Below are 18,726 nucleotides of genomic sequence, written 5' to 3' on the forward strand. Positions count from 1 at the left end.
TATTAGTTGTTATTATCTTTGAACTAGCTGTCAGTAACTGCGAGCACTCTGTGATCTGTACTGCTTGTCTTTTTTGTTGTGGGGATGTTTTAGTACCCTGCCACATCTACTATGTGAATTTGTTAGATGTATTTCTGTTTGTATCCTTCTGATGAGTTAAGCCTTTTTTTAAATGATGTTTATTGTTCGTTCTTATGTTGTACTGTTATAACACTGTCCCAGATTAGGGGATGGCGACTTCAAATGAGTTTAAACCTGCCATATTCTGTATGTACTTAGACCAAGTCAGGAACCTGATATTCAACGGCTTTCTTTTGTTGCTGTGTAACATACTTGTTGTTGGTGGGTTGGGCGTTTTTTGGTTTGTTTTTTTAAATACAAGGTACTGATCTTAGAGTATACGCAGTTAATTAAACCGCAATCAACCATGTTTTCAAGATGATAAACTACATTTCTAATTTAATAAAATTTTCGCGAAGGAAGTAGAGGGAAATAAGGCTATTAACAAAAAAAAAAAAAAAAAAAAACCCAGCCAAACGACCAACAACAGTTGGTTAATCTTTTATTCTTTTAATGCACATAATGATGTTAAAATATAGCTTGATGATAATCAACGCAAAATACAAATTACACATAGTTGAATTGGTGATCGAGTAGATTGTAACCGCGAGAAAAAATATTGTAAAACAAAACAAAGTTTTTAATTTCCTGTCATTACTTTCTTTTAAATTGTAAATTACAAATAACTAACTATGAAATGTATGATGTCATGTATTTAACAACGTTAAAGTATTGCAAAAACAAGACAAGAGACATTACAAAGACTGTTCCCCGCTGAGCCATTGGAAAGAGTGAATTGTTCTCCTTGTATCTACCAATCAAAATCTAGCATTATTGTGCACCCTTACATTTACATATCCCAGTAATATAAGGAAAAATTCTGAAAATAGAAGGTCGACTTTGTTTTGAAATTGACACAGAAAGACGACTTTAAATTAGATCCATGATCTATGACAATCGTACCGATTTCTTCTTTATCTTGCAGTGGAAAACAATATAAAATGCCACCCAACCTAAAATAGGACCCATGAAATGTATAAAGTGTTGTTTTAAATGTTTCATTTTACATTCATTACTCGGTGTGAGTTGTGAGCTGCGTGCGCATGTTAACATTGAATTGACATAATTACCATCATCATCATTTTGTAAGTGACAGTTATGATGTTTCAGTCTCAGAAAAAACACTTTTCTTGGTTAAAACTTACCATAAATACAAAGTCGCTGAAATAAAATTGCATGTATTACATTTAAAGATAATAGCGTTAAATGTCGCTGAATTAATTTTGATCTCCGCAAATTATGTATTTCATTGTTTAAATTAATGAATGATCTGACAATTTTTTGATTATTATAGAATCATAAAAATTTGATGTTTTACTGATTACAACCATTCACGTAGCTTTCGTGATCATGTTATTGTGGGTGTCTTATCATTCCGATAGTCTCGTGTCACATCAAGTCATATGCATGTTCCTTTAAATTGAATGTCAAGAAGGAGAACATGATATTTTATTTATATACTTGTATGTGATTATGTGGATATTTAATCTTCTTCAGCCAAAAAGCTTCTTTGTTAATTGTTTTGTCATGGCATTGTCTGTATACTATCGACTTTAAGTTTGGTTGTACCTTTTTATACAATCAAATATAAAAATAACACCTAAAGAAAGGTAAACATCTTGATTTTAAAGAATTGTTAAATGTTATATTCAAACGTATTTTTTTCTTAAGATGTCCTGTACCAAGTAAGGAATATGGCAGTTGTTATCAAATAGTTCGTTGCTATGTATGTTGCATTGGCGTTTGTTTTTGTTGCACTTCAGTGTTTCTGTTGTTCCGTTATTTTTCTCTTATAGTTTATAACATCCCTCGGTTTCAGTTTGTAATCCGGGTTGATTTTCTCTCAATCTATTGGTGACTTTTGAATAGCGGTATACTACTGTTGCCTTTATTTGCCATATTAGATATGGTCCATATATCATAAATATGGTGGTGCTAGAGACAATGTTTTTACTTATTTCCCAGTGAACCTGTATCTGAACATACCATATATAGAATTTTCAAGTACAAGATACATTCACCTCTTAGATTTATTGGAAATATTTCATGGAGAGGATCATGCTATCATTTTTCTCTAATGAGAATGGTAAATTTGCTTGATATACTTACTGGAGGTATGATGAAATGATTGAAGCTTTTCTCCTTGATAATATTGATGAACGTTTCGGCAAACAAGTGTATCGACAGGTTGTTGGTATTCCAATGGGGCCCCTTTAATAGCAGCCTTGTTTTTGTACTGTTATGAATCACAGGTAATGACCAAAATCAGTAAAGACCCGTCTATATTGCATTTAATTGATGAATTCAACTACACTTACCGTTTTCTTGATGATATTTTTTCGTTTAATGATAAAGAATTTTCTAAATATACTGCCGAAATTTACCCAAAGGACCTTATTTTAAATAAATCAAATTTAAACGGTAATAGCTGTCCTTTCTTAGATTTAGATATTTCGGTTAAAAACGGGAAACTCCACACTAAATTTAACGACAAAAGGGACGATTTTTCGTTCCCTATTATTAATTTGTCCCTTTTTGGATGGTGATGTTTGGCACCATCTTACGGTGTTTATGTTTCACCACTCGTTTGCTTTGCCCGTGTCTAATTTGACGTTTATTCATTATTTTAACAACCGTAATCTATGTATTACGATTAAGCCAGGGATTTTGTTACCACCAATTACTTAAAACCTTTACTCAATTCTTTCATGGATATAAAGATTTGATTTTAAAGTTTGGTTGTACCTATAGAAAACTTATTTCAAAAGGGATAGCACATTCTCAGATTTACGGAGATGTTCTTTACCGTGCCCGGAAATTTAGAAACGATCCTGGCGAACTTATCGATCCTTTGAATGAACTTTTTCTAAACGGTTACCAATTCAAAACTGTTATTAGGTCATTGAATATTGTTTTATTGGTATTAATATTGATTTTGTTATCAGTAAATTAAAATCAAACTAAATATTATTGTTATATATATACATGTTCACGGATCTACAATCTGTCGGTACCTGTATCTTGGCATAAGGTCATGTTTTTCTCTGACTGTTTATGACGTCTTTACACTGAATCCATTGGATCTTGGATGTGTACTGATTGATAATTTAGTCTTAGATGCATGATTTTTTTATTAGTTGTTAGTTACTTTGAACTAGCTGTCAGTATAAACTGCGAGTACTCTCAGATCTGTACTTAGTGTCTTTTTGTTGTTGGGATGTACAAGTACCCGGCCACGTCCACTTGTATTTGTAGTATTTGTATTTTTATCCATCTGATGAGTTAAGCCTTTTTCAACTAATTTTTATAGTTCGTTCTTATGTTGTACTGTTACACCGCTGTCCCAGGTTAGGGGCGGTTGTGATCCCGCTAATATGTTTAACCTCGCCACATTCTGTATGTACATGTATGTGCCTGTCCCAAGTCAGGAACCTGTAATTCAGTGGTTGTCGTTTGTTTATGTGTTACATATTTGGTCTTAGTTCATTTTTTTTACATAAATTAGGCCGTTTGTTTTCTCGTTTGCATTGTTTTACATTTTTATTTCGGGGCCTTTTATAGCTGACTATGAGGTATGGGCTTTGCTCATTGTTGAAGACCTATAGTTGTTAATTTCTGTGTCATTTGGTCTCTTGTGGAGAGTTGTCTCATTGGCAATCATACCCAATCTTCTTTTTATATATGTGATATGGTCTTTCCTCATTATTGAAGGCCGTATGGTGACCTATAATTGTTAATTTCTGTGTCATTTGGTCTTTTGTAGAGAGTTGTCACATTAACAATAAAACCACATCTTCTTTTATAAATACATAAGTTTCGAAGTTTATATTTTGCTATAAGTGTTGTTATATTTCCTCTTTTATACGATAAATAGATTGATGCAACAATCCATTGTTTGGAGCTACGACATATTTAGAATCTAAGTCAATATGTCAGTTTCCCAATGATAAATCGTGTTCAACAAACTCTATCATATGTTTCACTTGATAAGTCTTTAATGAAACTATTACATTATATATACTTGAGATGAAAAAAAACCCAACTTTTTTTAAACTAAAAGGAACAATTTAAAAATCATCTTGGACATTTACTCCAAAATACTAAATTGCCAATCCTGTTATCAGAACGATTGGCATTGTGTTGAACTTCCGCTTGAAAGATAGATTTAAAAAAAAGCATTACAGAATTGACAGATGTGACACCATGAAACAACTATTTAATCTATTGACCCCTACAAATCACTATAGGGGTTCACGACGTGGCGGCGTTAAACAAATCACAATGTCATTGATTTATTCCAGATGAGGTTATATAAGTTACACATTGTGTGCTAGTGACCTAATACGGATGCCGTGCATTCTAAAATAAAGAAGACAACATTGATAATTTTTTAGTATTTTTTATTATGGTGTTCAGTAAATATAGTTAAACCGCAAAAAAATTAATTACGAACGAAATTTTCGAACCATAACGTCTAACACTAAATTATTTCATATGTGGCCTGTCCTCTTCTACGAAGCTGGTTTTGATACATTCTCTTTTCCGATGCGAGAAATAAACTCATCATAGATTCCAGGATTGAAATTTTGTATTTGCGCCAGACGCGAGTTAGGTTTCAGAATATAACGAGGTTAAATGTTAATTTAGTACATGTAATTCAAAAGAGGAACTAAACCAACAAAAGAAAAATGCATTCACCAAAAGTTCAAAAACTATCGTATCAGCAGAAAGGATGATTCAATTAAAGACATATCCACGTCACTTGTAATCTGTAAGATAATTGTCACTTCGACATTCATACAGGTACCATATAACATTTGTACTGAAACCGGAAGAAGGTCAGAGGTAGATTGAAATACAAAATGTGCCTTATATGAGGAATTACAGTAAAGTTATAACAATAATGCACAGTATATCTAAACCCAATAAGTCTTTTGTTTTACGTCTACTTGAATTAAACGGTAATTCAATTCTCATTTAAAAACTTTGCAATCATAACAATGTTATGAATGATAATCACTGTTGTTTTTTAAACGCAAAGTAACAAATATATTCAACATTATCAAGTCGAGTACAGATTTATAAACATTAGTAGGTTAGTTTTAGTAAGTTGAAAGTCCAGAATGGACGGACAATAAAGTATTATGGTACTAGAAAGTATACTAATACTTTATTTCTCAAAAGCAATAAGACTTATAAGCATACAACAAAATATACAACAAAATCAAATACATACTTTCATATATAAACAGCAAATAATATCGATATACAATTGTTAAAACAATAGCGTAGCATGACACACGACGTTTTTGGCAGCAAACAAAAGAAAACAAATATGTCCCTAAATAATTCAGTTCTTCTACATTTTGTACTGATAATAACTGCACAAGTTTTAAAGCTGAAAAATGACACTTATCTTCAACCAATTTATCGTTACACATTATACAATATCTCTCATTTATGTTCACATTTTAAAAGCGACCTGTTTCAATCTATAAACAATGTGCGTGTATTATATATATATATAAAAATATATAAGTCTAAATTGAAAACAACGTTCAAACCTATTATTGCGTTGGATAAAAACCGCAATTTTTATACGTGTGCATGCAAAATAGATTTCTTGGTAGAGGGGTCTAAATACAGCACAAACAACATTTTCCAAAAGACCAAATGAGCGAAAAAGTATACTTTAACAAAACGCATTTGACTAGCAGATCGAACAACTGATGTTCTTAAACCCTGTTGACTGCCATTGGCGATTGCCAAATAAACGGGTCACAAGATGTAACAAAACAGATCTTATTATTAATTTATTACCAAACAGAAAACAATAAACTTGCGGAAAATATGGTATACCGCCAACATGAGGTGCAAAAATTTGTACACCATATCCGGATTTCGAGAATTAATTTCTCTTCAGTGATGTTAGGAATCGAAACGGTATTTTGAAGGCCATATAATGTACCTCAATTTAGGATAGACTGTTGAATTTTGAAAGAGTCAAAATAGGATGAACGGATCATATAAACCCAAAAGCAAATATAATAAAAGCCCAAACGAAAAAATATAAACAAGTCTAAATTGAAAACAACGTTCAAACCTATTATTGCGTTGGATAAAAACCGCAATTTTAATACGTGTGCATGCAAAATAAATTTCTTGGTAGAGTGGTCTACATACAGCACAAACAACATTTTCCAAAAGACCAAATGAGTAAAAAAGTATATTTTAACAAAACGCATTTGACTAGCAGATCGAACAACTGATGTTCTTAAACCCTGCTGACTGCCATTGGCGATTGCCAAATAAACGGGTCACAAGATGTAACAAAATAGATCTTATTATTTATTTATTACCAAATATATATGTATATACAAATTAATGGGCTAAAAACAAAATAGACAGCTCTTCTAAAATAAAAATGTAAACAGTGTGTTTCACATATATATTTGTAAAAAAAACTTATAGATGATTCCTCGAAAAACAACCTTGTCTTGATACAAAATGAGCAGCAAGTCGTTGTTTTTACTCAATGCAAAATCTTTCTACATAATATGTTGATCAACATTTAATCAAAACCATGTGTATATGAAAGTGTATAACACATCTCGTATTTTATAAGCCTAATTCATTCTATTGTGTGGCTTTTCACAAATAGACTCTAACATGGGATCATAACGTGAATTAATCTTTATCTGTGTTTAATATTTTAAACCAGTTTTTCATCATTCTACAATATCTGTTTTCAGTAAAAAAATACCAAATAATTATTATTTTCATACGTCGCAGAAAAACATGTATCGTCATAGCCGAAAAGAAAAATGACGAATAAATAAACAATATTTAACAAAACCTCACACAGAAAACCTACGATTGAGGAATATAAACCTTATTGAAAAGCTTGTATAATGATGCCCATCCTTCCTCGTTTTGCTCATAGCTTGGGATCTATATAGTAAAAGATTCTCTCGGTTATGTGACAATTTATTAAAAAGAAAAGGACAAAATTGACTAAGAAATTCTTATTTTTTTCTTTTTTTTTCTTTATAATGTCGGTCTCTATTTATGTTTTATAATAGTCTCTTTTAATTAAGTTATACACACAGGTCACATGTCTCATTGAGTTGACCAAAACATCTACCACAGTAGAAAGTTAAACATCAATCGATTAAGATCAAGTCAAAATTGTCAACCATTAACCCTGCGTAAATGTATTATCATGATTAATACTTGAATATTAAACGTAACTTGAAAACAACAGATAGGACCGACTAAAAATACCAACCTTTTTCTGATGAGTTTATTTTTACACCAGACGCTCGCTTCGTCTTAAAGAAAGAATCAACAGTGTACTCGAATCCGAAAAGTTAAAATGCCAAATTAATACGAAGTTAAAGATAACCGATAAAGGATCCTGATTGAAATAACCCTGATCTAATCGTTCAAAAATAAAGCCCCTTCTTCTAATGATATGATATTCAAACAATGATGAAGTTGATTACATCTATACTGTTAAATTGAATATGAATGATACTAGTTGTATCGAAAGGTATGTTTGAAGTCTAAATGATGTACTAAGGTAATATTTTAAAAATTCTAGAATTGAAAATTGATACTTTAAGTCAGCAGAGCATTAGGTGATGAACGAAATAAGCTAAACATATTGAGAAATTGTGGAACTCTTTTCGAGATATTAAATATCATTTTTACATGGCGGGAAACGGCTGACTCGGACTTTAACCTTTTATTTGCTTTGGGTCTCAAATAAAAAAAATCTTGAACCTGCTTAAATTTTGGTTTATTACCTTTTAGGAGCTATTGCAGTCGTATATGAAGGGAAAACAGGTGTAATGAGGCAACATATTTTACCCTGTATCACATAAAAAACAACGAAGTCCGAACATTTGACAAAAAAATCCTGAACCTTACCTAAGCACATCCTTAACTTACAAATAATTAGATATTCAAAATCGGTTCAATATTAGACTTTTCGGGTTATAAAATTATCAATTTTTTCCCACAGGTATCTCGTCTTATAATCGTTTTCACTCCTGTACAGTAAGCATTGGACGCACATATACATTGTAGACTCATTTACCTATGTGGATAGGAAAATTCGAGAATTCCAATTAGAATTGTCTAACGAAGAAATATTTGACGTCAGGATTCTCGAAGATAATCTGCAAACTTTTTTTTTAAGTATTAAACAAAAAATCTCCCGGAACTGAAGATTTAGAAGTTGGTTTTCTACTGAAGAAAATGCCTGTACCAAGTCAGGAATATAACAGTTGCTGTCCATTCGTTTGATGTGTTTGAGCTTTTGATTTTATCATTTGATTAGAGACTTTTCGTTTTTTATTTTCTTCAGAGCTCAGTATTTTTGTGATTTTACTTTTTACTTCATTTGTCCCATTTCCTCGTTTGTCCCTTATGAACAACTGCATCTTGCTTACATTTTGTTTTTTAGGTAATACAATGGGTGACTTTAAAGGAGATGAAAACTATTTAATAAGAGGCATAATGTAAATCGTCTCGCCTTCGTACGAGCCTCCTTTAACTCAAAACACCACCATGAGTTATGGCTTATAAGTGAGGACGTTTTGGGGTCTGTTTCGGTACAGACTAATGTGAGCATTTCCCTATCCAGTTCCCAGCCAGGCCTTGGCTGGTCTTACTACCAGAAAGTTAACCTTTCTATAATATAATAAGATAAAACATACTAACTCACTCACTCATCTGATTCGCCCAGTCCTCAAAGTATAAAACAGTGCAAAACTACGTACATAAAATGAAAAAGGTCAACCCGGATGCCCCACAAATGCCTTGGCAAAATACGTCTAAGGCAATTATGAGAAATTTGTTAGGACAAGATACATAACCAAACCGACATTTGCAAATGCCTTGCTGCATAAGGTAGAGGAAAGCCGAAAATCCTACTGAAAAGGATCTTGGAAAAAAACTACCGATCCATTAGGAGAATAGAAAGAATTCTCAGACTTCAAAAGATAACTCTGATAGTTTACAATAACGGAAACTACTACTGGATCCCAAATAGGGTGATCACATGTTTCAAACAAACCTGAAAATATCTGCAGAGGTTTTTCTATACAAAAAAATAATGATCGAAATAGAAAATATATAATCTATGGATGATACAATGCACCCAAGCAACAATTTAGAAAACTAATTCGAATGATGTTGATGCATTCTCTTTGCAAAAATGTCAAATCCGTTCTCCTCGACGCTCACCGCTCTCTCTTCTGATTATCTTACTGCTATTCAGTAAAATAAAATCTTACACGTTCCCGCCTTTTATGTTAAATTAAAAAGTCAATAAATGACGGTTTTTTTTTTCAATTTCAAAGACATAATAGATTGGTCAATTTGCAAATATCTATCGGAAACCAAACAAATAATAAATGAAAAACATCGTTCCACCGTCAAAAATGATCCAAACTCAAACCGGAGAGTAAGATGTTAAATACTTTGGTTTTGATTCAAGACTGTGCAATTATTTCTTATAAACTGTAAATTCATATCAATGGTATTTTGATAATGTTATAGTATGACTATCTGAAGGTTTATAGGATAAAACTACCTGTTTGAAATGAGTACGTGGAATAAAACAGCTTTAGAAAATTTTCAGATTCTCGTATACATCGTCTACATTATCAGCATTGTATGGCATGATAGCATGTGCACTGGTTTCAATATTGTCAGCAGTGCTTGGAATGTTAGCATGAGCACTAGTTTCGATATTGTCAGCCTTGCATGGACTGCTAGCATGTGCACCGGTTTCGATATTGTCAGCATTGCATGGCATGTTAGCATGAGCACTGGTTTTGTCAGCCGTGAATTGTGTATTAGCATAAACATTACTCTCTGTATTGAATGTGTCATAAACGTTACTTTGTATACCACTAGCACGACCGGGGCGATCATAACCATGCTGTTCATGTTGCAATTCAGCAGTGTTACTGGAATATCAATGAAAAAGAATTTGTGTCAATCAAGTGTTTAAGTGGTCAAATATTGAGGCTTTTATAAAAACAAAATGCATGCACTTTTTGTATAAAATAATGTGAATTTGAAATGTGCATGACTATTGTCCAAAGTTTAAAGTATCAATAAAACCAAAACAATATATTTTATCAAGTTTAACTTGTTTAATATCTTGATAAAGCATATACCAAAGATCTCAAAAGTACTGGACGTTTAATATAAAATCAGTTTTAATACACTTTTTTGCAAGATTTTTGGTATTAATGACATATTTTTTGTCAATCAATTGTTGATGTGGTCAAACACTGATTCTTTTATAAACAACAAAACTTATGCAATTTTTGTTTAAATTTATTTCAAACATGTGAATTTGATACGTGTATGAATAGAGATAGTGAAAAGTCTCGTCCTTTTTCTCAGAAAGTTCAGCGGAAGGTACCAATAACTTGTTGATAAATATTCTGTATCAGCTTCACAAATAATACACGATGGTCTTGAAGTATAGATTCTGGGTACTGACGTTGTTTATCTCCTTTATAACGTCTTATATTATTCTTTTATCTGTCTTAATGACTATTATTATAACTGTTTAGTCTGTTCTTGATGATATCTATTTTGCGTGGCTGTGTTCTTATACACTCCGTCAATGTGTTATTGTTCTATGATAATTTTTGTATTATTGTCTTTCATTTTTGCTAATGTGCTTTTTCTATATGCTTTTTTGTGTTTCTTTGATACATATGCCGTGGTCTGTACTTTTACATAACTGTTTAACAGATGATATCGGATATGTTCCTTACGTCGTAACTACAATACCCTCCCTTTTCACGAATATGACTTACCGAATTAGACTATTAAACGGATTTGTAATAACATAAGCAACACGACGGGTGCCACATGTGAAGCAGGATCTGCTTACCTTTCCGGAGCACCTGAGATCACCCCAGTTTTTGGTGGGGTTCGTGTTGCTTAGTCTTTAGTTTTCTTTGTTGTGTCATCTGTACTATTATTTGTCTGTTTGTCTTTTTATTTTTGGCCATGGCGTGGTCAGTTCGTTTTCGATCTATGAGTTTGACTGTCCCTCTGGTATCTTTCGTCCCTCTTTTACATCCCGCCATTATGTTAATGTGCTATTGTGAATTATGTATTCTTGTCTTTCATTTTTGCGTATGTGCTTTGTCTGTATGCCTTATTGTGCTTCTTTGTTACATATTTTTTGTTTTTATAGTTATTAAGATTATAACACAATGTTGACTGCTGCACCCCTATTTGTGGCATTTTTACCTATTATGTCTGTTTGCTTTGTTCACACATCGTTGTCAATGAAATGGAATTTGATGCAACGATCATAGAAGTGAGATATTTAGCTAGCTATAAAACCGGAGGAAACCAAAATGGCAGAGAGAGACAACAAACGCAAGCAATGCTCAATCGTCGAAATAAACTATATCTAATTGTACCTGTTATACACGTGCTTACCTGTATGCACGTGCTATTTTGTTGATTGTTTACAAAGGTGACAATCGGTAAACTTCGGCTTTAAAACACGACCATTAATTAGCTGAACGAGTGAAATATTTGTTTGACGATTATACGAAATGGATGCGGAAAAATGACAAAATCGTCCACTGAAGACAAAGTTTATTTTACATGCATGCATTGGTTCTAGAAATTGATTTATTTTATTTTTCACCAGTCACTTGTTACATATTACTTTAGGTTTAAAACCTAACTGAAGCCTATACCAATGGTCAAGAACGCACTTGAAATTGTATGAAAATTCAGTATAAATACAGTTGTTTGCAGATACAGTATGTATACTTTGTTATTGAAATACGAACTTACCTTCCATTTAAATTCCTTGTCGCTAAGAAATAAAATTACATTTATCAATATACTAGACAAGGTTATCTTGTATTCATGTATAATAAAGGCTAATAGTTTTATGTACAAAACATTATTCCAATTAACACACTTTATATCACCTCAACACAATATCATTCGTGTAACTGTTGTTAAAAAACGACTATATACTTCTTGTTTTATTGCTCAGTATTTCCAAAAAAACTGTATAAATCGAAGTTATTTATGAAAATACAATTACAAAGTTAACATATCAAAGGTAGCTGGACACGCTTTATAACTCCCCGAATATCCATTGTATGCATTATAAAACTTTTAACTATGTATAAGTACACCTTTGACTATGTATTATAACACTTTTGACTATGTACTTATACACCTTTTACTATTTATTATTACACGTTTGACTATGTATTATTACACTTTTGTTCATTCATTTTTTGCCTGGGGACGTAATGGAAATATATAATTTCCGGATGTCGTATAACTTTTGAATCATGTTGAAAAATTAATTCATTTTTTGAATTTGAACACATATTGACTTGGGCTATCATTCAAAATTGAAACATTGGGTTAATCTTCAATGCTCTGCTCATTATAACTTTTACCATGTTATATCCGTTTTGTGTTAAATGGGTAAATTCTGCATTAATAAAGTACTTACTCATCTTTTTAATCTATGTGACTAGCAGTTTGTAGGACGGACTACTTATTTAAAGGATAAGATACATTTTGTGATTCCTAATATATTGAATTATCATTCAAAAGTTTATGAATTTTCATAATTTGGTTGATCGTTAACAAACAACGATGTCACGGATGGTATATTCAAATTGGCATAGCTACGTAATCAAATTCACTTATTAAGTACTCATTAATTAACTAGTTTTATGTAGGAAAATTTATTCCCTAAGCAAATATTAATCACATATACTTACCAACTTTACCCAATCTGAATCTGCGAAATGCAAATAAAGATAAACAAGTTACGGCAGCAGTAACGACAATGCAAACAACTGCAACAGCTCCAAGAACTATAGGTGAGACCAAGTTTGGTGTATCCTCTTTTGCCTGTAGCTGGACATCTGTAAATTATATAAATTCAAAAGACGTTAATTACACGTATTATATTGCATTGATTAAAATATAACTTGAACGCATCAGAAAAGAATATTCATTACGTAAAATAAGATGCAAATCCTGCAGATTTTTTGTGGTATATAACATGCATAAAGCATATAAGGCATATCTAAAGGATTTGTTTGTCGTATAATGTACCTCGGGGTTCCATGTTGCCCAAATACAGACACTCCTACAGTCGAATTTTCATTTTATGAATCCCAAAATCCCTCGGCGTGTTATGCCACAAGACGAACATGAGTATATGTTTTACATGTACCTATTTTTACTTATATATTGACACTACTCGGCCACTTATAGGCTCTGGATCACTTTGAAAAATAGTTAAAACGTAAAACTATTTATAATTGACCTATTTCATTATATCCTCTGCATCAACTAAGATGGGTTAGCCCGCGTTTCGAATAACGACAAAATAGGATATAAATAAATCTATTGTCAGTGAAAGGAGTACAGATATTATTATGACAACTGTATATAAACATTGAAAAGGATGATAGATCAACAACTTATTTTACCTGGACATATGTCTTGATAGCATGACTGAATGTCGAAATCAAGTCCTAATTATTCAGATCCATTAAAGTACGGAGAAGGACTGTCACATTTCCGTATTTTTTGTTGAAATCCGTTTCCACAGGTAGTATTGCAAGATTCCCATTCTTGCCATGTCCCCCACTGTCCATCAACTACAAAGTTATAATTGTTTTGTAGAAAAGCATATGATATGATCATAAATGATAAAATAATATGAACGATAATGAGTCACAGACAGTCATTTTATTTTCATGCATTCTTCATATTGACACTGCTATTTTTGTTCAAATTCAAAACATAATTTTTTTTTTTGCCTTAAATAAAAATACTAACAACGGGACCAGTGCTCTGCACCAGTTTTGCAATATGATATGTAATAATGAGTCAATGGTACCTAGTTAATAATGCCATCAAAAATTAAATATTTTCAGGCATGACTTTTGACATTTTTCTATCCACATATACATGGTATATATGAGCATATTTAGCTGACAGTGGTTTACCGATTTTTCAATCTCAAAAATTATTTTGAAGATAAAAATCAATGTAACAAACAAAAACGGATTTAATCTCATGGTCTGTACTAAAAAGGAGCGAGACCGGGTATGTCATCAGAAAAAGCATCTTATGTGACACATACAAATGAATGCATACTCTACTCGCACTTTAAAATCCAGACTCAGAAAAAAAGACATAGTCAGGGATAGGACACAATCGGTTCTAGTATTGAATTGGAATGAATAACATATTTCTAAGATGAAACATAAAATTACTTTCACAATCGAGGTTGTGACAAGGACGACTTTCTGTCGGTGTTCCATTGCAGTAAAGTCCTCCATTGGATGGTTGAGGAGCATCACATTTCCGATTTCTATCCTGAATTCCACCGTCACATGTTGCACTGCAGATATTCCAGGAAGTCCATCCACTCCAGTTACCATCAACTTGAATAAAAAACAACGTGATAATTGTATATTTCTTACAGTAAAGGCAGAACAATCTGGCATTTAAATGATATTTCTATTTTGAGATAGTTTGTTTTGTATTATATATTATTAAAGTAGAAGAATGCTCGCCATCACTAGTTGTTTGACCGTTATGGAAGATCCGTTTCACAGATGTTGACGGACATATTCCAATAATCGTTACAAAAATCTTATCTTTTTTCCTTAAAAGTGACCTACAAAATTATAATTATCATCGGGTAGCAACACAATGTGTGCCACTTATTGGGGGTATCTGAATATACCACTCCGGAAGACTCGAGGTTACCCACAGTTTTTGATAGGGTGTTTTGTCCAGTATTCAGTTGCCTATGAAGTGTTTTGTATACCGTTGTTTGTCTATTTGTTGTTTTTGAGTTTTCGTTTTGTTTTGCCATAGAATTGTCAGATTTATGAGTTTGACTTTTCCGTTGGAAAAAAGTTATGTTTTATATAGTTAGATATGTCTTTCTAAAATCGTACTTGAATATTTCTACATATCTACAAACATGATTTGTATGTAGTACCTTGGTAAAAGACTCGCGTCAATATAAGGTTTCCGTATGTATAATCTTATCATGCTTATTATAGTTCACAAACAAGTTGACATTATGCACCTTCTAGTAGCAAAGTGAAGGTCTTGTTATTATCATACATTAAACGGTGTTACTAAGTATAACATCATATCCTTATTTAATTACTGGCGTCATATTTCAAAATCAATTTTTAATCATATCGGACTGAGTGATACAAATTGTGGTTTTGATTAACCTTTTGTTTAATAAAGCTTCTGAAAACGTTGATCAAGTCAAGGTTAATATTGCACCAAATCATCGTTACTGGAGTATACAATGATGATCGTGTATCACTCAACTTCATATATGTAATTAGCAATAAGATAGACAATAAAGCCGAATGTCATTCAATATACATACCAGGACATTCATGTGTATTGCAAGAATCCAAATCTAAAGTATTTCCGTTACAAAACCTTCCGCCAAAGGATGGCGGAGGATTATCACAAAGTCTAGTCCTTTTCCTATTTCCTGAACCACACGAGGACGAACATACGCTCCATACGTGCCATTCTGACCAGTCCCCAAAGACTGCAATATAGGTTAATAAAAAGCGGTATTTACATTAGAATAGATGTTTTAAATGCGAACAGTTGCATCTTATTAGATATACACTAGTAAAGGTGAATTCATTTTTGAATTTGTGAAGGTCGTAATCGTTCTTTAAAAACTCACTCATATAAGGGATATATAATAAAAGACGTGTCTAGTGGAAAACATATTTAACTGACCTATTGATTTACAATGGTTACTGATTCGAAAAACATCACATAGAGACAGGTAAAAATACAGTTTCGAGTACAGAATACTCACCCGGACAATCATTTTTGGCGCAAACTAAGGTTTCTTCGGCCATCCCTGTACATGAAGATCCACCAGCAGATGGACATGGATTGTTGCAATTACGTCCACGTTTCTGCACGCCACCACCACAAGTTGCATTGCATACTGACCATTTACTCCACGTTCCCCAATTACCATCAACTAAAATGATGTTATAAGAATGATATCATTTTTGTTTTTTATATACATATATAAGACTGAATTGTTATGAACATAAAGTTTTGTTCCAAATGAAAAAAAAAATACATAGCCAGCATGGTTCATGATAGTTTGCCAAAAATAAATTAATATATCATAGATAAAAACAAAAGACAGGAATGAAAACAAAAATTGAATCGCAACAACTAAAAACGAATGTGAGACCCATGTGTAAGAACATGTTAAACATATTATGCCATACAGTGGTTATAATTCAAGAGACTCCAAAGTCAAATTCAACAACAAAACACTATGAACACGAAATGCGGACAGTAATGTGAGTTTGTCATTGGTGGATAACTTTGCTTAAATACATCTACTTAGTTACGAAATTAAGAAAAGGTTGATGTCAACCGATTGAGGATCTTCAAATTATAGTGTGACATATGCGATGCAATAAATACTTGATATGAAAATTTGGGTTTTAGTAAACATGCTTTCTTTTTATTTTAATTTTTTTTTGTTTAAATGTAATTCCAGGGAACGCCAAAATCAAACCGGCTACGAGAATCTCAATAAATACCAATTTAAATGCAGACGTGTGGCTGAAGAATTAGTGTACATACCTCAATAAATGTTTTTGATTTAAACTAACACCATTTCGAAGTTTCCTTTTTTTGGTATATTTATTTTTTTTTAAAAATACAAAACATGATTAGCATGTTAGGATAAGAGTACAGTACCTGTCTTTCATAAAAAATGTTTCCCCTCATGTATAGAAAATCCTATTCGTATGTGGTTTATTTTGGGATTTCATCATGTTAACGATTGTTTATGTCTTTGAATCGCAATTAGTTTATTTGTTTACAAAACCCCCAGTTTGCGTTTTAAATTATTAACCTGGAATCTTTGATGGCTTTTGTTTCCTTTGGCGAAATGCAAAGCGGGAAATTGGAACAAAATATATCATCTGATCTTATCGAGGCCGGCAGTAGAACTTTGCTGAAGAGATTTTTGTTTGACTGTACTGAAAGTGAAAATACGTGACAACATTCAGTGTGGACAGAAATTCCGATGCTCCAAGTTAGAATCACACTTTCTTTATACCCGAAGAAATATCTGAGACAGCACTTCAATATTTTGGTGAGTACGTCTTTGCAGCAAAGTGTTTCTGTACATAACGACAGTACTATCTTATTATTTCCCCTCATTCCCCTTTGAACCTCATTGCATTTGTGATCTCTTTTCATAATCGTTTTTTATTTTATTAAAGTCATAGATTTGTCGTGTAATACATGCCACTGGACATTATATATTGCAATTATTTATAACTGCTGGAACTAAAATAAACAAAACCAGCAAACACCGTGACTTCTTCTCTGTAAATTCATCAGTGACAAATAAAGTCCTCCTTGTAACACAAACATAGAGACAAACATACCTCTACACCTTGCAATACTGCATTTAAGTACTTCAAAGGACTTCCCATTACAGTATGAACCGCCACCGGACGATGGTACTGGATTATTACAGAGGCGGTTTCTCGTTTGGAATCCAGAATCACAACTAGCACTACACATTGTCCAGCTTGACCATGAGCCCCAGTTTCCATTTACTGTCGGAACAATAATGTAAAATTACAAATGATGAATAAACTTAATTTCGAGAATATGACATGTAAAACTTCTGAATAAGACATTACACGAATCATATCAAAATAACCATGACATTGACTGATGTAATAACATGTTATCATTCTAATGAAAATTTTTCTCTAATCTTATAGAAATTTATCCCTTTCCGAACCCACTGTATAAAACAAATTAACCAACGTGTGGCTGCCTGTGATCTCAGAAGATGATTGGATGAGTTTAATGGTCATAACCTTTATCAGCTCACTTGATGAATCAAAATATGCGAACAGGTGTTAATGAAATTGACAACTTTGTGGAAAGTGGAAGGCACTCGAAGGGGATTTTAATTGAGCAAAAAAGTAATATTTATTTTTTAATTATTAGAGTAACTGATTATACAGAGATTCTCGTGGATTATCGGATGTATCTTATCTCGCTAGTTAAATTATCAATTTTGCTATCTCGATTGAATAAATCCGATAATCTACTGGTATCAATGTCAGAATCTATATGTATTTATCATAATGTCCTATGATTTTGTCATAGCAACTAAATATATTCAATTCAAACCTTTCTCTGTCTCTTGGTTCTCCTGGATTGTGGAGGTCTATACTTCAAATTGTTATGTACTGTTTTTAGTTACACAGGAAGTATTCAAAGGTACAAAGTGAAATACTCAGTGACAAAAACAATATAACTAGGTAAGAATATATGTCAAATACTTTCATAACCCCTTATTAAAAATTGTTATATACTAGTTGATTAACCACTCATCATAATTGTCACATACTAGTTGTTTGAAAGGTTTTTTTTTACCTATACTTGTCTGAGAGAAATGTACTGTTTCCATGATAAGTTAAACACTGGTAAAACAAAAACAACGAAAAA

This window comes from Mytilus californianus, unplaced genomic scaffold (genome assembly GCF_021869535.1).
Source record: "Mytilus californianus isolate M0D057914Y unplaced genomic scaffold, xbMytCali1.0.p SCAF_12, whole genome shotgun sequence".
Classification (NCBI taxonomy): Eukaryota; Metazoa; Mollusca; class Bivalvia; order Mytilida; family Mytilidae; genus Mytilus; species Mytilus californianus.